This window comes from Gossypium hirsutum, chromosome D01 (assembly GCF_007990345.1).
Source record: "Gossypium hirsutum isolate 1008001.06 chromosome D01, Gossypium_hirsutum_v2.1, whole genome shotgun sequence".
Lineage (NCBI taxonomy): Eukaryota > Viridiplantae > Streptophyta > Magnoliopsida > Malvales > Malvaceae > Gossypium > Gossypium hirsutum.
This window is the reverse complement of record NC_053437.1, coordinates 33,477,921-33,497,164: the sequence shown is the minus strand read 5'-3', so window position 1 is coordinate 33,497,164 and position 19,244 is coordinate 33,477,921. Positions and strand designations below refer to the sequence as shown.

Here is a 19,244-nt window from a genome sequence, read left to right as displayed (position 1 = left end):
CTCTTGAATTACAAGTACCCATCAGATCAGTCTCGGTTTGGTGTCTTTTTTGGCAAGTAAATACTTAGTTGCCAAGTGGTCTGTATAAACTGTCACTTTGGTACCTACAAGATAAGATCAAAACTTGTCAAAAGCAAAAACAATAGCAAGTAACTATTTTTCTGTTACTGTGTAATTCCATTGAGCTCCTGTCAGAGTCCGTCTCGCATAGTGGATGGGATGAAAAACTTTGTTCCTTCGTTGACCCATGATAGCTTCGATCGCGAAGTCACTTGCGTCACATATCAATTCAAATGGCAAGTCCCAGTCTGGTATGACTATTTTGGGTGCCGAGACTAACCGACTCTTCAAATCGTTGAAAGCTCTTAAGCACTCCTCATCAAATTTAAATGACGTGTCCTTCTCCAATAATTTGCATAAGGGTTTAGCAACTTTGAAGAAGTCCTTGATGAATCTTCAATAGAAACTGGTGTGGCCCAAAAAGCTCCTAACACCCTTTACAGATATTGGAGGTGAGAGTTTCTCAATAACATCTACCTTTGCTTTATCTACCTCGATTCCATGTCTTGTTATCTGATGCCCTAGAACAATACCTTCTCGTACCATGAAATGGCACTTTTCCTAATTAAGTACAAGGTTTGTTTCTTCGCATCGCCTTAGTACCTTGGCTAGATTGGCTAGGCAATCATCATATGTATCTCCGAATACTCAAAAATCAACCATAAAAACTTCCAAATATTCCTCAACCATATCAGTAAAAATAGACAGCATGCATCTTCAAAATGTAGCAGGTGCATTACATAAACCAAATGGCATGTGCCTAAATGCAAATGTACTGTATGGGCTGGTGAATGTTGTCTTGTGTTGATCTTTCGGTGCTACTGTAATCTGATTATACCCCGAGTATCCATCGAGAAAATTGTAATAGTCTCGCCCTACGAGTCTGTCCAGTATTTGGTCCAAAAACGGCAAAAGAAAGTGATCTTTCCTAGTTTCCTTGTTCAGCTTCCGGTAATCGATGCAAATTCTCCATCTTGTAACCATTCTAGTCAGTGTCAACTTGTTATTCTCATTTTCAATGACCGTGATACCTCCTTTCTTTGGCACGCACTGGACCGGACTTACCCATGAACTATCTAAGATGGGGTAAATTATACCCGTATCTAACCACTTGATGATTTCTTTCTTGACTACGTCCTTCTTGATGGGGTTCAATCTTCGTTGTCCTTCAATCGTTCCTTTTTCGCTATCTTCAAAGATAATCTTGAGCATGCATATAGATGGACTAATTCCGCGAATATCGGCTATGGTCCATCCGATAGCCTTCTTGAATTGTTTCAGCACCAGGATGAGTTTCTCTTCTTGCTCAGTAGTTAATTCTGCTGAAACAATCACAGAGTAGAAGAGTTACCTAAATAAACATATTTCAAATGTGAGGGAAGTACCTTCAGTTCTAATTTAGGAGGCTCCTCAATTGATGCTTTTGGTTGGGCATAATCCCTTTTCTCTAATTGCAAATATTCAAAGCAGGATTGCAGATTAAATCCCCTTTGATTAGCTTCTAACAAAGCTAAGTATTCATCCTCCTCTTCATCATTTGGAGGATCTAATGTCAAAATTTGTTCTAATGGGTCCTCAACATAATTGAGTTCCTTCTCCACGATTAAATCCTCTAAATCGAACACTGCAGAACAATAATCAATTGTTTCAGGAAATCACATGGACTTAAAAACGTTAAATGTTACCTGATCAATAAGGGTCCTTCCGATTGCTAAGAATGGTCTTCCTAGGATGATTGGCACCTCTTTGTTTGCTTCAAAGTCTTGAATCATAAAGTCAGCAGGAAAGATAAATTTGTCTACACGTACTAATACGTCCTCGATTTTTCCTTCTAGATGTGCTAAGGATCAATCTGCTAATTGAAGTGTAGCCATAGTAGGTCTAATTTCACCTATCCCCAACTTCCTAAATATTGACATGGGCATCAAGTTGATACTCGCACCCAAGTCACATAGTGCCTTACCACAATATGTTGCTCCAATATTGCAAGGTATGGTAAGACATCCAGGATCCTTCAATTTTGGGGGTAGTTTGTCTTGAAGTTATGCACTGCATTCCTTTGTTAGGGCTACAGTCTCAAATTCTCTAAGCCTTCATTTTTTAGACAGGATATCCTTCATGAATTTGATGTAGTTCGGCATTTGTTTAAGTGCTTCAACCAATGGGATGTTGATATAAAGTTGCTTGAGTACGTCTAGGAACTTCTTGAATTGAATTTCCTACTTCTGCTTCTAAAGTCTTTGAGAGTAGGGTTGTGGAGGTTTCTTTACTTGAATTGTTGATTCATTTTCTATGGCAATTCTGTATCTAACAGAGTTATTAGTTGATCAAAATTAGCTGATTCAGAAGTTATCTTGTCAGATTTTTCTTATTCAATTTCCGGTGAAACTGGAATTTCAACACTCGGTTGAACTTCCTCTGAGTCTTGAGCGTCAGCTGGCTCCTTCTCAACTTTGACGGAATTCGGCTCTAAAGTGTTTCTACTCCTCAATGTTAACGCTTTACAATGCTCATTCCCTGGATTCCTCGGATTCTCCGTATCACTAGGTAAAGCACCTTGTGGTTGGTTTCTGAGTTTAGTTGCAAGCTGGCCCACTTGATTCGCCAAATTCCTTAGAGAGGTATCATTTTTCGCCATGTATGCCTTCAATAGATTCTCTAGGCTATTGGATGGTTCAGCTTGGATTGGTTTCTGAGCTTGTTGGGAAAAAATAGGTGGCTGGGTCGATTTAGGTTGGACATAATTGTTACTGGTTCCTGCCCTTTGGTTACTCCAGAAAAAATTAAGGTGGTTTCACCATGATGGGTTATAGAAATTGGATTACAGCCCTTGCCTTCCTTGATTTTTGTTCTGGTTACCCATGTAATACACAGATTCTGGGTTCAATGGACATTCTTAAAACAAATGTCCTTCCCACAATAAACACAGGCTACATTTTCAAATTGATTCAGTGGCTGTGTTGCAAAACTATTACACCCATTAGTAGTAAGATTTTTGAACATTGAGGATATTGATGATACTTGGGATGCGAGTGAAGTAAGAGCGTCTACTTCATGTATTCCAGTGACTCGTCTTCCTGACACTACTCGATTGGTTGGCCGTTGATAATTATTACTGGAAATCCTATCAATGATTTCATAAGCCTCATTATAAGACTTAGAAAGAAGAGCACCATTAGCAGAAGCGTCCATACCGTCCTCATGTGTGCATTGAGATCATTATAAAATGTCACAAGTTGTATGCAATGTGGGATTCCATGATGAGGGCACTTCCATAATAATTCTTTGTACCTGTCCCATGCCTCAGACAATGACTCATCATCCATTTGTTGGAAAGCAGTGGTCTCGTTCCTCAACTTAGCATATTCTTGCTAGGCGAGAAATACTTCTTAAGGAATTTTTTTGCTAAATCTTGCCATGTTGAAATTGAGTTTGGTGGTAATGAGTTCAACCAAGCTCGAGCTCTGTCCCTTAGTGAATATGGTAACAGCTTCAATCGTAATGCATCTTCGGGTACTCCGACTAACTTGAAAGAATCACTCACCTCCATAAATAGTCTTAAGTGTAGGTGAGGATCTTCGGTAGACATTCCACTGAATTGGTCCACTGTCTGAAGCATCTGGAAGATGATTGGCTTCAACTTGAACTGTTGTGTCTCAATTTTTGGTCTCCTAATACCCGAATTAAGATCATGAAATATTGGCACAGCATACTGTCTTAAAGCTCTATCCCTATCATCAATAATAAGAATAGGATTTTGAGCAAGGTTTGCTCCATTTCCTTGATTTGGATTTTCAAAGTTCATCTTTTCAGTCCTTCTCTGACTTGCTTGTCTTCTTCACTGTCGAAAAGTTCGTTCAATCTCAGGGTCTACAGAGAGTAAATTGATGATTTGTTCAATACTCATAAACACTTGAAATAATCACAAGAAAAATTAACTAAGTTAAAATTTGAACAGAAAAATAAACCAAAATGCAAAACTAACAACTTCACAAATAATGACTTTTTTAAAACACAGTCCCCGGTAACGGCACCAAAAACTTGGAACGACGGAAATGTGCAGGTGTACACAATCGCAACAAGTAATAAAGTGACAATTAAATGTCAAGTTATCGTGCCTACAGGGACTGTTAAAAGAATTATTTATGAATGCTATTTAAAACAGTTTGCTGCAGAAAAATATTTTGTTGAAGAGGGTGATTAAAAATTAAGATTTTAAACTAGATAAATAAATCTCAAATGCACAATTTCAAAATACAATTTTAATCAAGATGACATAATTGTGTTAGATTAATTACATTTCTTAACTTAGAATTATTAAACTCATATTTATATTGTTACGAATAAGTCCACGACAACTCGGTAATTTGCTAACTTATGAACATACTCACCTACCAAAAGCCATTTATCTCTTGACTATATCCATATGTCAATTCAACCGATTAAACAAATCTTAATAGGCAAATATGTTATTGCACATACATACCTATTACTTATTAAATCAAAATAATCTCTTTTACATATCCCTAAGTCAATTCAAACAATTAACTCGATTTAATAAGAACATAAAAGGCTATGTGAGGTAACAAAGTATCCTTACCTTAAAATAGTTTAATCACAATTATCTTGCAAGTTATGCAAGGCAAATGTATCGTCAAATATCGTTGCTAATCTAACCTTCAGCTACCTTAGATGATTAAACATGCATTGATTAAGTACTGTATCCATTAATTACAATTTCAATCCGTTTAAATAATTAATTCGTTAGTTACATAACAATTGTAATGCAAGAATAACTTAGTCATGATTTTACTTAATCAAGCATCTTACCGAGGCCTATAACAACATAAACACAAATTTAATAATTTTAACAAACGAATTGCAATTAACCTAACACAAATTAAATCCAACCTAAATTGATTAAATTAACCATTCCAACAACATAAATATTCATACATATGTTCAGCATAACAACAACAAAAATTAAAGAGATAGGGAACAAGAATCAAACCTGGTGTTTTCCCGTGGCTTGACTAGTTGCTCCGTTCTTCCTTTTCCGTTGTCCTCTTCGACCAACGATGCTATGAACACTTAATTGCTACTCCAAATAGTTGATGAATGCCCCTTTCCCAAGAGGAGAAATCAGCAAAAGAGCAAGGGAATTTTGGAATGGAAAGAAGAGAGAAAGTGGAGAAAAGAGAGGAAAGATGTGAATGCTTGAGCTTTGTTTCTAAAATGACCAGCCTAAGGGGGTTTTTATAGCTGAGGAGGGCTGCTAAAAATAGGTAAAATTATCAGCCAAAGAGCCCTCCCTTGGCCGGCCACACATGTGGTAAGGTTGATAGTTTCAACTTTGCTAATTTAGGCTTGGGGAAAATCTATAAAGCCACCAATTGTGGGGGGGTTTGAATGCAACTTGAACAAGTCTTCAAGGGACTCTTTGCAAGCTTAAATAATCAGCTAATAAGCTGATTTGGGTAAGCTCTTGGGACGGTTTTTGGGCTGTCCATTTCTTGGTTGGTTCGGTTCATTCGGTTCAGTTCAACTGGAGCACTTTTTCATAATTAATTACTAATAATTTATTAACCCAAATTAAATTGGATATAAATTAAAATTAATTATGTTATGAATTAATACACATAATTTTGGACTGTCTTAGGTTGAAATTTAGTTCACCTCGATACTTCAAATTGTTTCTCGATTTTGTGCTTTTAGCAGTGTCTGCGGAGCCTTTTTTTCGCCCATTGTGCAAATCTGTCGAAAATAACCAAAATTCATCAAAATTAATTATAAAATTAACTAAAATTTCACATGCTCATATTTTAAGTGTACTTTAATTATTTTGTAAAAATTAATTATTTTTCGACAAGAAGTTTATCAAAACTATATGATTTTAAGTTAAAAATGGTATGTAAAAATGTGTAAATTTTTGTGTCTCTAGCAACCCACTAACGAAGTCCATAGAAACATAAATCCGCCACAACTTAGAATCATTAGGCATACAAACCCGTCCTCAGAAACATAAAACCCCATCACTGTTCATTCCAAAATCAAAATTACTACCTTCCTGAACTTGATGAAACCACAGAATTAGAGAACCATCCACTAACTGTTTAATCTGAAACTAATCAATCCAAGTAGGCTTAACTTGAAACTCGGCTAACAACCTAATGTTATAAAAAAGAATTAGGTGAGCAAACATCACTCTTAAATCAATCATCACTCTACGAATAAGAGCATCAACCACAACATTGTCATTACCAAGATGATACTCAATAGTGCAATCGTAGTCCTTAAGAAACTCAATCCATCTACATTTCCCAAGGTTCAACTCCTTCTGAGTAAGGAGATACTTAAGGCTCTTGTGACCGGTGTAAATGATACACCTCTCACCATACAGATAGTGCTTCCAGATTTTCAAAGCAAAGACAACTGCAGCCAACTCAAGATCATGTGTGGGATTATTACTTTCGTGTAACTTAAGCTATCGGGATGCATAAGCCACTACCATACCATCTTGCATCAGAACACAGCCCAATCCGGCGTGAGAAGCATCAATATAAACCATCAACTCTTTACCAAATTCAAGTTGTATTAGAACGAGTGCTTGAGTTAAGAAAAATATAAGCTTCTCAAAGCTCGTTTGCTACTCATCAGTCCACACAAACGTTGTGTTTTTATGCAACAACTGAGTTAGAGGAGCTATGATAAGTGAGAAACCCTCAACAAATATCTGATAATATCCCGCTAAATTTAGGAAGCTGCAGATCTCAGACACTTTCCTTGGTTGTTTCCACTCAAGCACAACCTTAATATTTTTAAGGTCGACTTGGATTCCCTTCACAGAAACCACATGTCTGAGAAAAGTGACCTCCCTTAACCAGAACTCACATTTTCTCAACTTAGTGTAGAGCGTTTTTCTCATGACGATGAAAACCACGGCAAACTGATCAAAATATGGTTAGAAAATCTGATTCATAAGATCCATGAATGCAGCCAGAGGATTCGTCAAATCGAAGGTCATGATTAGGAACTAGTAGTGCCCATAACAAGTCCTAAAGGAAGCCTTATGTACATATAGAGGCCCTACGAAACTGATCGAATAAGTCATCAATCCTTAAAAGTTGGTACTTATTCTTTACTGTCAATTTATTCAGCTGACGGTAGTCTACACACATCCTCATGGTACCATATTTCTTTTTCACAAATAGAACCGGTGCTCCCCACATAGACACACTAGCTTTGATGAACCCTCAATCGAGAAGTTCTTGAAGCTAAGCTTTCAATTCCATAAGCTCTTTTGGTGGCATGTGGTAGGGAGCAATAGACAATGGAGTTGTACTCGAAAAAATATCAATACCAAACTTAACCTCCTTATCTAAAGGCAACCCCTACAATTCCTCTAGAAAGACATCCAAAAATTCCTTAACTATCGAAATATCCCCAACAGACACAAAACACAAATCATGCACAAAGGCCAGAAATGCCTCACACGCTTTTTAAACTAGCTTTTGGCTACTAGACTGGAGATCACATTGGAAAGGTAATCCCGGTGCTCACCAATCATGATAATCTCAATATCATCCTCATATCTCAAAGTTATCCTCTTAGTAGCACAGTTTAAGCTGACTCGATGCTCTACAAGCCAATCCATTCCAAGTATCAGATCAAACTCTTCGAATAGTAATGCCATCAGAGTAGCCAAAAACACAACACCTTGTATCTCCAACGGACACCTCCTATAAATCTTCTTAACCCATACCGACTGACCCATTGAACTAATTACAAAAACCTCACCAGAAGTACTCTCAACAAGAATTCCCAGATTTGTAGAAACAATACTAACTATGTACGAATGAGTAAAGCCAATATCTATCAGTGCAAAATATGAAACATAATTAATAAATAACATACCGACTATAATGTCAACAACACCATTGTCTCCGTGACACTTTGCTGCATAAAACATTGTAAGCTATTTAGCCTCAGTTTGATTTGCACCTCTACCTACCCAAACCATTAGCACTTCTAGCCTGTCCATGGCCTTTAGGTGGCTATTGAACTGCCCTTTAAGCCTGAACTAGACACGGAGTTGGAGCTTGTACCTGATTAGAACGGAGCGGACAATCCCTAATGTAGTGCTCCAAAGACCCACATCGTAGACAAGCTCCCAACCTCCTCCAACACTTGTCTGGATGTCCCTTACCATAGTCCCCATATAATTAAATCTCAGTAGCTGCAACTAATGCCTCAACCCGTGGATGCCCACAAAATCAAGCCCATTTCTTAGGCCAATGAACAGAACTTAAAGAACCCAAATCCCTTTTATTCTTACTCTGGCCCCTCTCTTTCTCTCTCCTTTTGCATTCTGCGCACTTTATATTCTCAGTGATGTTAGCCTTCCCCACTAGATTTTTGAAGAATCATTTCCTCTGAGGAGCCACCAACACCTTAATGTCATAACGCAAGCACTCCTAAAATTGAATACTCTTATCGTAGTCAGTAACCACCAACCCACAAGCATATTTGCTCAACCTTTAAAAATTTGGCCTGATATTCGGCCATAGTCCTATCTTCCTAATTTACCCCCATAAACTATCACCTATAGGCCTCAATATAACTTCCCCCACGTACTTTTTCTAGAAGGTGTTCTAAAAATAATCTCAAGTAATCTACTCAGGCTGAGTACCCTCCTCGATGGTTAGCCACCACTGGTAAGCTTCATCGTGAAGCAAGCACAATACACCCTTTAATTTCTACTCAGAAGTGCAACCTATGTCATTCATAATCTTTTCTGTGGCCACCAACTAATACTCGGCCACAATTGGGGCGACCTTAGCGACGACCCTAAATACCTCTGCTCCATTAGATTAGAGTTGTTCAATTACCAACCCATGGCTCTCAAATCTAGAAAGGGTCTCAGCGACCCTCTCAAGAACTCTTAACATGGCTCGGGACATTGCATAATCTCCAGCCGTCTAAGTCTGAGACACTGTCTCAACAGTAGGCATACCTAAGTCTCACTTGTATCCAGATTAGGCAAACTGCCCATCGAGGATGGCTCAACTCAAGCCCCTCTTCGACATCTATCGCACCCATGGGTACTTCATTTATGAGTTCCACGCGTACTCATTGTATGTGATCTATCAAAATTTGCTATAGCACATTGAACTAGTTTGCACACTTAAGGAGCCTGAGTACAAGCATTTTCATTACATTTTCGTTAAGTTTCTTTAGTTTTACTTACATTCAACAAAATGTGAAAACTGGGTCTTTTATTGACCCTAAGGGATAAATGACACCTAAGGGAGAGCTAATGTACTTTATGAGTGTGCACGAGACCATCATAAGGCATTTTAGGACGATACTAGATGCTATGTCACAACATGGGACGACTGGTTTCGTAACATAGGGAACAAAATGAAGAAAACTCAAGTCTGCCTTTGATGTCGTGACACAGGCTAAGGATGTCGTGACATACCCCTGAAGATGCCTTTAGAGGATCATACTGGTTGCTATGTCGCAAAACAGGTCCTGGTGTGCCGCAACACCGACTCTGGGATGGAAAGTAGATACAAAGTAGGGGTATTTTGGTCCGAACAATCAAATTTAAAGCTCGAAAATGTCAGCAAACCTAGGGTTAAAGATGAGGACCACTTGAAGGCTATAAATAGGCTCATTTGGCACATGTTAAATACACCTTTGAATTCACCAAGTTTTTTCCTTTATATTAGTTTTGTTTTCTTTATAATATTTTGATAGTTTTAGTTCATTTGTTCGTTGTTTTGTTTCAACAGATCTGAATTGTGGAATCATTCAACTCTATGGATTAACGCTTAATATCAATACAATTAGGCTCTTTCATTTACTTTACCTTCTCGATTTAATTAGCATGCTTTCTTTTTACATCGATTATATATTGTTTATGAATGTCGTAAGGAACTAATCCTTCTATGGGGGATTAGCGAGTGGAGGTATGATCTGTTAACTATTTTGTAGGGTTACTCAATGTATCAGTTGTTTTGGAAAGGGAAAACATGAAGCAAACCCTAGGCTTAACACCCCAGGAATTCATCAATGTGGGAATTAACCCAAAATTGGTATTGGCCATCCGTGAACACCTTAACCCCAAACCAGTCTAAACTGTGAGATCAGAAGATAAGTAGTTCTTACTGACTCATTATGTTAGGGCGAGATTGGAATATCTTGCTAGGGTAACGACTAGTTGATTGATAGGAACCCGAAGTGATAGATGATGGAGATTACCGAAGTGAGCTAATCACCCATAATCATATTTTATTTATTCTTCCTTTTTAATCTCTTGAATTTGATCTTTTTAATGTTGTTTTATTTTTATCATTATTAAAACCCCAAAAATCCTTTATTTTATATTCTTCATACTATAACTAAATATAAAGTGCTAATTAGATCTTGTAATGCTTAAGTTAGAATTGATCTAGCACTCGCCTCCCTTGGGTACGATCCTTGGAGTACTCACCCACTCTGTTGTAAAACTATATTACAACTAGACTCCTATACTTGCGAATATCGCCTCATAATTCTATCTTTTATTGTAGTATTCATACTTTGGAGGTTAGTACGTCCGAAGGTGGTCAAGTTGTTGGCGTTGTTGCCGGGGAGGCAACATTACTAGGTTAATGTTAATTTTCGCACTTAATTAGAAAAATTAGAAAATTTTTAAGTTATAGATACAATTTCACTTTATTTCATTTGTTGTTACTAATCCTTTCTTTCTGGGTTAATGTCTGACTCTCAATAGAGGCACAACTATTGTAGTAGCCACAAACCCATAGAAAATATTCTGATGAAATCGTTGACAACAACAATAGGAAAAGTTGTAGATGCAAGAGCCCTCACCACCAGCTGTGGGTAACATATCACGTGAAAATCCAATGTTTAACGACATTGACAATAACACCCTAGCAAACCCACCAGCACCACAACTTCCTACAAACATTCAGATGGCTCAGAATAAAAGAAATTTTAGGGGTTATGCCTTATCAAGTCTGGATATGGTCCAAGAAAGTATAGTGAGACCGAAAATTATAGCTAATAATTTCGAGATAAAACCAGCTATGATTCAAATGATCCAGAACAGTCTACGATTTAGGGGAAATATGACAGAGGGTCTTAATCAACATTTAAAATGGTTACTTCAACTTTGTGATACTTTTAAGTATAACAGGGTCACTGATGACGCTATTTGTCTTTGGCTGTTACCCTTCTCCTTAATTGATAATGCTTTTTCTTGGTTAGACTCGCAGGCACCAGGGTCTATCATGAAATGGAATGAACTCACTAGAAACTTCTTACAAAAGTGTTTCTCAGTCAGCAAAGTAGTACAACTAAGAAGAGAGCTTGTTGTTTTTAGATAGATAAAGGGAGAAAGCTTCTATGAGGCACAGGAACAGTTCAAAATGTTGATTCAAAAATGTCTGCACCACGAATTTCCTGATTGGGTGCAACTGTAGGTGTTTTACAACAGGTTGGGTGCAAATGCACGATCTGGATTGGACAAAGTAGCAAAAGGAGCCCTTATGAATAGAATGTACAAGGATGCGTACGAAATCATCGAGAATATGGTGCTAAACTCCTGCTAGTGGCCAATTGATCGATTCACATATGGTCAGAAAAATGCTATAGCAAAGCTACCCAAAAGGATGATAAGTATCAACAGCTAGTGGATAGACTCAACTGTATCAAACCAGCTTTTACATTATCTATGCATGGGAGAGAGAAACCGCTCTTCCACTATATCAACAACCCGGCTGGCGATGTGAATTACGTTGAAAATAAGGGTGGAAACCCTTATTCAAATACATATAATCCCGGCTGGAGAGATTACCCAAATCTGAGATGGGAAGGAAACTAAGAATATGTAATAATTTAAATCAAGTTAAATAAACTAATTACCAACCTCCTTATTTGCAAAAACCTGAAGATAAGGTCAACCCAAATGACCAGACTACATGTGGTCAACGGTTGGACAGAATTGAGAGAGAAATGCAGTCAATGAGAAATGATTTCAAACAGGTGAGTCTGAGTGCACCAATTCAAAAAGAACATTGACTAAACTCAGGGATGAAATGAGCCAATTGATAATCATGATGGGTGACATTCAAAGACAAATTGGCATAGGTATTCCCACCAACACGGAAGAGAATCCACAGAGAGAAGGTAAGGAGATTGTGAAAGTAATTGCACTCTGATCGGGCAAAGTACTATATAGCCCAGAAACCAGTACTCTAGAGACAATTGTGGACAATAATGACAATCCTCAAGTGGTATCCCTAGAAGCAGAAAATGAGCCAGGATTCAAAGGAGGTAATCATATCGGCAGTAGAGACAGAAAGAAGTAACTAAAGATTCTACGAGGATAAAAATCCCATTCCCTCCAAGACTAGAAGAAAAAAAAAGTGGGATGATGATGAATCTATAAGTTTCCTAAACCTATTTAAAACATTGAATGTTAACCTACCTTTAATTGAGTTAACTGAAAAAGTTCCAAAGTACGCCAAATTTTTAAAGGAGATGATGGCTAGGCGTAAGAAAATTAAGGTAGAAGAACATGTTACACTAAATCCTCCTATAGCGTGATTATTTCAAGACAGGTACCACGAAAATTGAAAGACCTGGGGAATTTTACTATTCTAATAGAGATAGGAAGTACTCATTTTAGTAGAGCTCTATGCGATCTAGGAGCTACTTTTAATTTAATCCCTCTATCGATTTTTAAAAAACTCGGGTTAGGGTATCTAAAAACTACTCAAATAATATTGCAGTTGGCTAACAAGTCTTCGATATGACCAAAAGGAGTATTGGAAGATGTGTTAGTCAAATTGCAAAGTTTTATTATCCCTGCAGATTTTGTGGTACTTGATTTTGAAGAAGATCGTGAGATACAGATCTTATTGGAAAGACCCTTTTCAGCCACTTCGAGATCCACCATTGATTTAGAAAAGAATGAATTAACTATGAAAATTAATGGTGAGACTAAAACTTTTAAATGTGGCCACCAATCAAGCGATGAAGATAAGAAGAAGTTAGAGGAACAATGTAAAAAATTATTTATTTCTAACATCCTCGAGTCAAAGGACATGCTTCATTCATGCATGCAAAAAGAAAAAAAAATAAGTTTAAGGAAAGGGGCAAATGGGCATAGGTAGAATGGTACGATGGAAGATGGAATAATACCAACAGAACAGGGAAATCCAGCATTGGTGAATTAATGACACTGTCGAATGAATCTGGCAGTAAAACTTAAAAATTAGTTGAATTATTGTTTAACTTTTTTAAATTATTTTATATGAAATTAATCACCTATTTTAGATTTTAAATTTCATTTGGTGTAGGTTCATCTCTAAATCGAAACATCCTTACAGCCTGAATTTTTTAGCCAAACTAGAGTCAGTGTCGTGACATTGCCCTAGAGAATCGCGACATAGAAGACAATTTCCTTTAGACCTCCAAACTGTAGGGTGTATCGCGACAACGAACCCCGGTGTTGTGACATAGGTAGTCAGCTAGGGATGTCGCGACACGGAACCCCTTTGTCGCGACATCACTACAATTTTCTACAGGGTTGACTCGACCCAGTCGCGCAACTTGGCGGAATAATCTTTGTTTAACCCTATTTTTAACCTTTTAAAACCCTATTTTCTAACCTAAAACCATACTTACGTCTAATTAAAATAGCTCGTAACCCTTAATTCCCCAAACTCTCTCAAATCCCATAAAATCTCTTAAACCTTTAAACCATAATTTCTCATGCACTCTATTTATTTTTCGTAAACTATTCAACCATATTCGGGGCAACAAGGAGTGGGAACATAGCGGGAAAGCAAGTAATTCAAAAAAACTTCGATTAAAGGTTAAGAGTTCCTAAATTCAACTTTTTTATATTCCATTAAATTGTTTGCTTAGTATTGTACTAGAATATCATACCTCTTAGAAAACTTAGAAGAACCAATGAATCCGAACCATCGACGGATCCAAATCCCCCTAATTTTGCAAACCTAGATATTGGGTAATATTTTATGGAACTTCAAGGAAAAACCTTTATCCAAGAGAGGGGATTCAATCCGTTAATGGTTATGAGTAAGGACATATGGCTTTTAGTTAGATATCATAGGTGGGAACATTTTTAGACGGTCCCAAAAGATAATGTTGCGGTTCCCATTGTTCAAGAGTTTTATGCGTCTTTATGGAACCATGAATCTAAAAATACTGAAGGCCATATGTGGGCTATGGTACTTGTGTGGGGGAAGGAAGTGGAAGTAACCTCTCGAATCATTTACAATTTTTATAATGCTCCATATTATGAGAATGATTTTATTGATGAAATTGGTCTAGAATATAGACAATATTATAAATTTCTTGACTGAAGATAGGGGTGAATGGAAATATCACTCAGGCACCAATATCCCAGTATCCTTTCATCAAGTGATCATGTTTCGTGAGGCTAAAATGTGGATCCAATTTGTATGCATAAGAATCATACTTGCTTTAAATGTTTCTAACATTAATACTTTTAGAGCAGTGCTACTCTATGCTATTTTGCAGAAAATGCAGGTATGTATCGGTAAATGGATTCATCAAAACATGAGGAGATGCATTGGTAGCCAGAAGCTGAGAGTCTTTTTGCCCACCTAGTGACGACATTATGCATAGAGGCGAGTGTACCTATGACATCCATTGACTAGTCACTAAAATTGTCCAAAAGTGTTATTGATGACACCTTGTTCCAACAGTATACAGAATTGTGAGCTAAACAAATGAAGGATTGGAACAAGTGACAATAAGAAGCAACAGCTACACTGGCTTAATTGCAAAGGTAAACACGAGCTCAACAAGACGTCGATGAAAGTAGTCATCCAAAGCTTGATTCGATGATACAATAGATGTAGGATTCAGGATAAATACTCCAAGAATTTGCAAGGAAAAATAACAATTCCTTTCCGCAATTACACACCTGACATGTTCGGGCCGATGAATGCAGAACAAAAAGAAAAAGTGCTTGAAAGCCAGGAGGAAGGAGAAGATGAGAAGAATGATGAGAGTGAGGAGATGGATGGGAAGGATGATTGAACTATTTTAATTTTATAAAGACCTGTTTAATTATTCGATTATTTTAATTTAGACTTTGTAGGAGTAGGATTAATCAGTAGACTTTTCATTTTGTTGCACATTGTTAAATTTTCTATGTAGGAACCCAACACAAAGGAGAGACAAGCAATTCAAGCTAACTCGATCAAAGGAGGAAGCACCCATCATTAGCAATTAGAGTGACCACAATCAATCGAGTAACTTCCTTCCCTATCTATTTTTTGACTACACAATGAGGACAATGTGTCAACTAAAGTGTGGGGGTAACATAGAAAAGTTGCTTCAAATTTTTACATTTTCTTTGATTTTTCGTCTTTTATGTGCATGAGCTTGTAGAATTACAAGTGATAGGTTAGGAGCATGTACATAGGTTGCTTGTGTTTATGAATAAATTTGGCATGATGGTAGGTGATTTTAAAGTTGTGATTATTAGGCTACTGAGTTTTATATGTTACACTATAAATAGGTATTAAGTAATAAACTGTACCAAGTGATATAGAAAATACTAGGAAACGACATGCTAGTACGAATGATAAACAATTGAATTTGTACTTGTTTGTTTGATTAAATTTATGCATGTTGAGATATTAGGGATGACCTAATGCATTGTTTGGAACACATCTAGACCAAAAAACTGTCCTCATTATATTTTACCTTGAGTACCAATTTTTGAACCTGTTGACACTTCTTGATGAACCACATGACAAACCCCAAGCCTGAAAATGTCAATTTGTATTTTCCCTTTTTCTTGGTCCTACACTGCACGATTATAGACGCCTAGCCATACATATTGAAAGTTAAGTAGATAAATCATGTTGGAGTTTGTAAAAATAGAGTGAGAAAGGAAAGTCTAGTGTGATATGGGAATTATAGGTTAGCTTGAAACTGCTAAAAGAAAAAGAAAAATCCAAAAAGAAAATCCATACGAGTAGAAAAAGTACCTAAAAAGCCAAAAAGACATTCTTGAGTGAGAAAAAAATTGAAAAAGAACAGTGACAAAGTCACAACAATAGAAAAAACTCGTTTATTAGTGCATCAAAACTTGTAGGATAGCCTTAGTTACTATGTCATGCTATGATTTCCTATATGGAGAGACAAAGAAGGTGAGAGAAGGAGAAATAAGGTGGTGAGCGGGTAAGGGTCACTAAGAGGGAAGAATAGGGATCAATACAATGTGCCAAACTATTTTTGTGTTTGTAACCCTTTTGATGCTTACTGTTTTTTAATTCCATATATGTCGTAAGCTTCAGAATGTTACAAGCTGAAAAGTCCTACGTGCCCTAAATATCCTTATACATGAATGGACATCATACTAGACATGTGCATAAATTACTATTTGTATTATGCTCAGATAATCAAAGTAGTTGTATGATTTGTACATGGATTCCTATAGGTGAGACCCTTAATACTTATATATTTTGTAACTACTGAACTTAGATGATTGAAGTCAAAGGTGGTAAGTCAACTACTCATCCTGTTGAAATTGTTAATAAGCATGAAATGCCTAATTCATATGCTCCGAAGTCAATACTTGTATCATAATTGCTCAAGGGTCATCAAGTTTGGTTTATGTTCCTTGAGGACAAGCAATAACTTAAGTGTGGGGGAGTTTGATCTGCCGAAATTGAGTGTAGTAGGTTAAACTAGTTTTCACACTTAAGGAGCTTGAGTACAAGCATTTTTATTAACTTTCCTTAGTTTTACTTACATTTAATAAAATGTCCAAATTGGGTCTTTTATTGACCCTAAGGGCCGAATGACGCCTAAGGGAGAGCTAACAGAGTTTGTGAGTGTGCAGGAGACCATCAGAAGGCATTTTAGGATGATATTGGACGCTATGTTAGAACACAGGAGGACTAATGTCACAACATAGGGAACAGAATGAAGAAAACTCAAGTCTACCTTCGATGTCGTTACATAGGCTGAGGGTATTGTGACATACCCTTGAAGATGGCTACAGAGGAGCATACTGGTTGCTATGTCGCAAAATAGGTCCTGGTCTATCGCAACATCGACTCTAGGACAAAAATTAGATCGAAGTAGGGGCGTTTTGGTCTGCACAATCAAACTTAAAGCTTGGAATCGTCAACTAACCTAAGGTTAAAGACGAAGGCCACCTGAAAGCTATAAATAGGCTCTTTTGGCACATGTTAAATACACTTTTGAATTCACCAAGTTTTTTTCCTTTATATTAGTTTCATTTTCTTGATTTGGTTTTGATAGTTTTAGTTTATTGGTTCGTTGTTTTCTTTCAAGAGATCTGAATTGTCGAATCATTCAACTCTATGGATTTACGCTTAATATCAATACAATCAGGCTCTTTAATTTACTTTATCTTCTTAATTTAATTAGCATGCTTTCTTTTTACATCGATTATATATTGTTTATGAACACCATGAGGAACTAAACCTTCTATGACAGATTAGCGAGTGGTGGTATAATCTGTTACCAATTTTGTAGGGTTACTCAATGGATCAACTGTTTGAGAAAGGGAGAATGTGAAACAAAACCCTAGGCCTGACAACCCTGGGAAGTCATCAAAGTGGGAATTAACCTAGAATTGATATTGCCCATCCGTGAACACCTTCACCCCAAACCAATTTGGACTGTAAGGTCAGAAGATAAGTAGTTCTTCCTGACTCGCTATCTTAGTGGAAGATCGGAAGATGCTACTAGGTTAGCGACTAGTTGATTGACGAGGAACCTGAAGTGATAGTTGATGGAGATTACCGAAGCAAGCTAATCACTCATAATCAGATTTGATTTATTCTTCCTTTTTAATCTCTTGAATTTGATCTTTTTAATGTTCTTTTATTTTTATCATTATAAAAACCATAAAAATCCTTTATTTTATATTCTTCGTAGTATAATTAAATCTAAAGTACTAATTAGAGTTTGTAATGCTTAAGTTAGAATTGATCTAGTACTCACCTCCCTTGGGTACGATCCTCGGAGTACTCACTCACTCCGTTTTAAAACTATATTACAACTAGACCCGTATACTTGCGGATATCGCCTTCTTAATTCTATATTTTATTGTGGTATTCACACTCTGGACATTAGTACGTCCAAAGGTGGTTAATATGTTATCTACATTACCAAAACTTTATGTATCAGTTTTGAAGTTTATTATCGAATATTTTTTGCCTAGAACATTATCAGAAGAGTTTATAGAGTTGTTACAGTCTCTAACTACAACAAGGTAATTCAATATCATAGTATTTTTCTAAACTAAAATTTTAGCTAAGGTATAAGTACTTACAAGACCGATGTCGGAGACTCGGTATTCTAAAAACTCATATTTTAAATTTAAATAGAAATTAATTTTGTTTGAAAAGCACTTTTCACAAAAATTTTGACCAAATGTAACACCCTAAACCCATCCTAGATGTTATAGCCAGATATGGAGTAGTTACTACAATTTATTTGAAAACCTAGAATTCATTTTACTTGTAAAAATAATGCCAGCTCATGCTAAGTAAAAATTCAATTTGTTTGGTAAAGTATCTTTCTTATCTAATTTGATGAGATTGTTACTTATACTTTCAAAACATTCAAGTTTGTAGTGAAATTCTTGATCTAATTTGATTTTTGAAAAATGCAATTTGTTGTTGGAAAACCATGGTTTTGCAAATAAAGTGAATGTAATAAGGAATGCGTTAAAACAATTAAGATTGGAAAATAACAAAATAAAATCCAAACTTTTTAAATAGTCCAAAACAGTTAAAAAACAATCGGGTTAAATACGAACAGTTTAAAGTTATGCAACAGTAATACGCAACTAAGCTCTCATTACACCAACCAGCATAAGTCTAAGGATTACCTGAGAATCAAATAAAATGAGAATGAGCTTAAAAGCTCAATGTGTAACTCATAATAAAAGCAACAAATATGATTTCAGACAAGCTTGCAAATTTCAACAAACATATTTCATAAGCAGAACCAGAATCAGAACATGTCATATGCAGATACACAATCCTACCCCATCAACTACACACCATCTATGACCATACTAAACACCATATAGGGTATTAAATACTCATCCAACCCTATACACC

The 19,244-nt window shown here is 36.5% G+C and overlaps 2 non-coding genes across 2 annotated transcripts; one reads left to right on the top strand and one right to left on the bottom strand.

Annotated features, from left to right (window-relative positions):
• Window positions 1-3,312: 3,312 nt before the first annotated feature.
• LOC121214230 (small nucleolar RNA R71) lies at window positions 3,313-3,419 on the top strand. The gene has a single exon (XR_005909816.1). It is a non-coding gene; the product is annotated as a small nucleolar RNA R71 (small nucleolar RNA).
• An 8,005-nt stretch (window positions 3,420-11,424) lies between these two features.
• On the bottom strand, window positions 11,425-11,530 carry LOC121214313 (small nucleolar RNA R71). Its single transcript, XR_005909897.1, has one exon. It is a non-coding gene; the product is annotated as a small nucleolar RNA R71 (small nucleolar RNA).
• Between the last annotated feature and the right edge of the window lie 7,714 nt (window positions 11,531-19,244).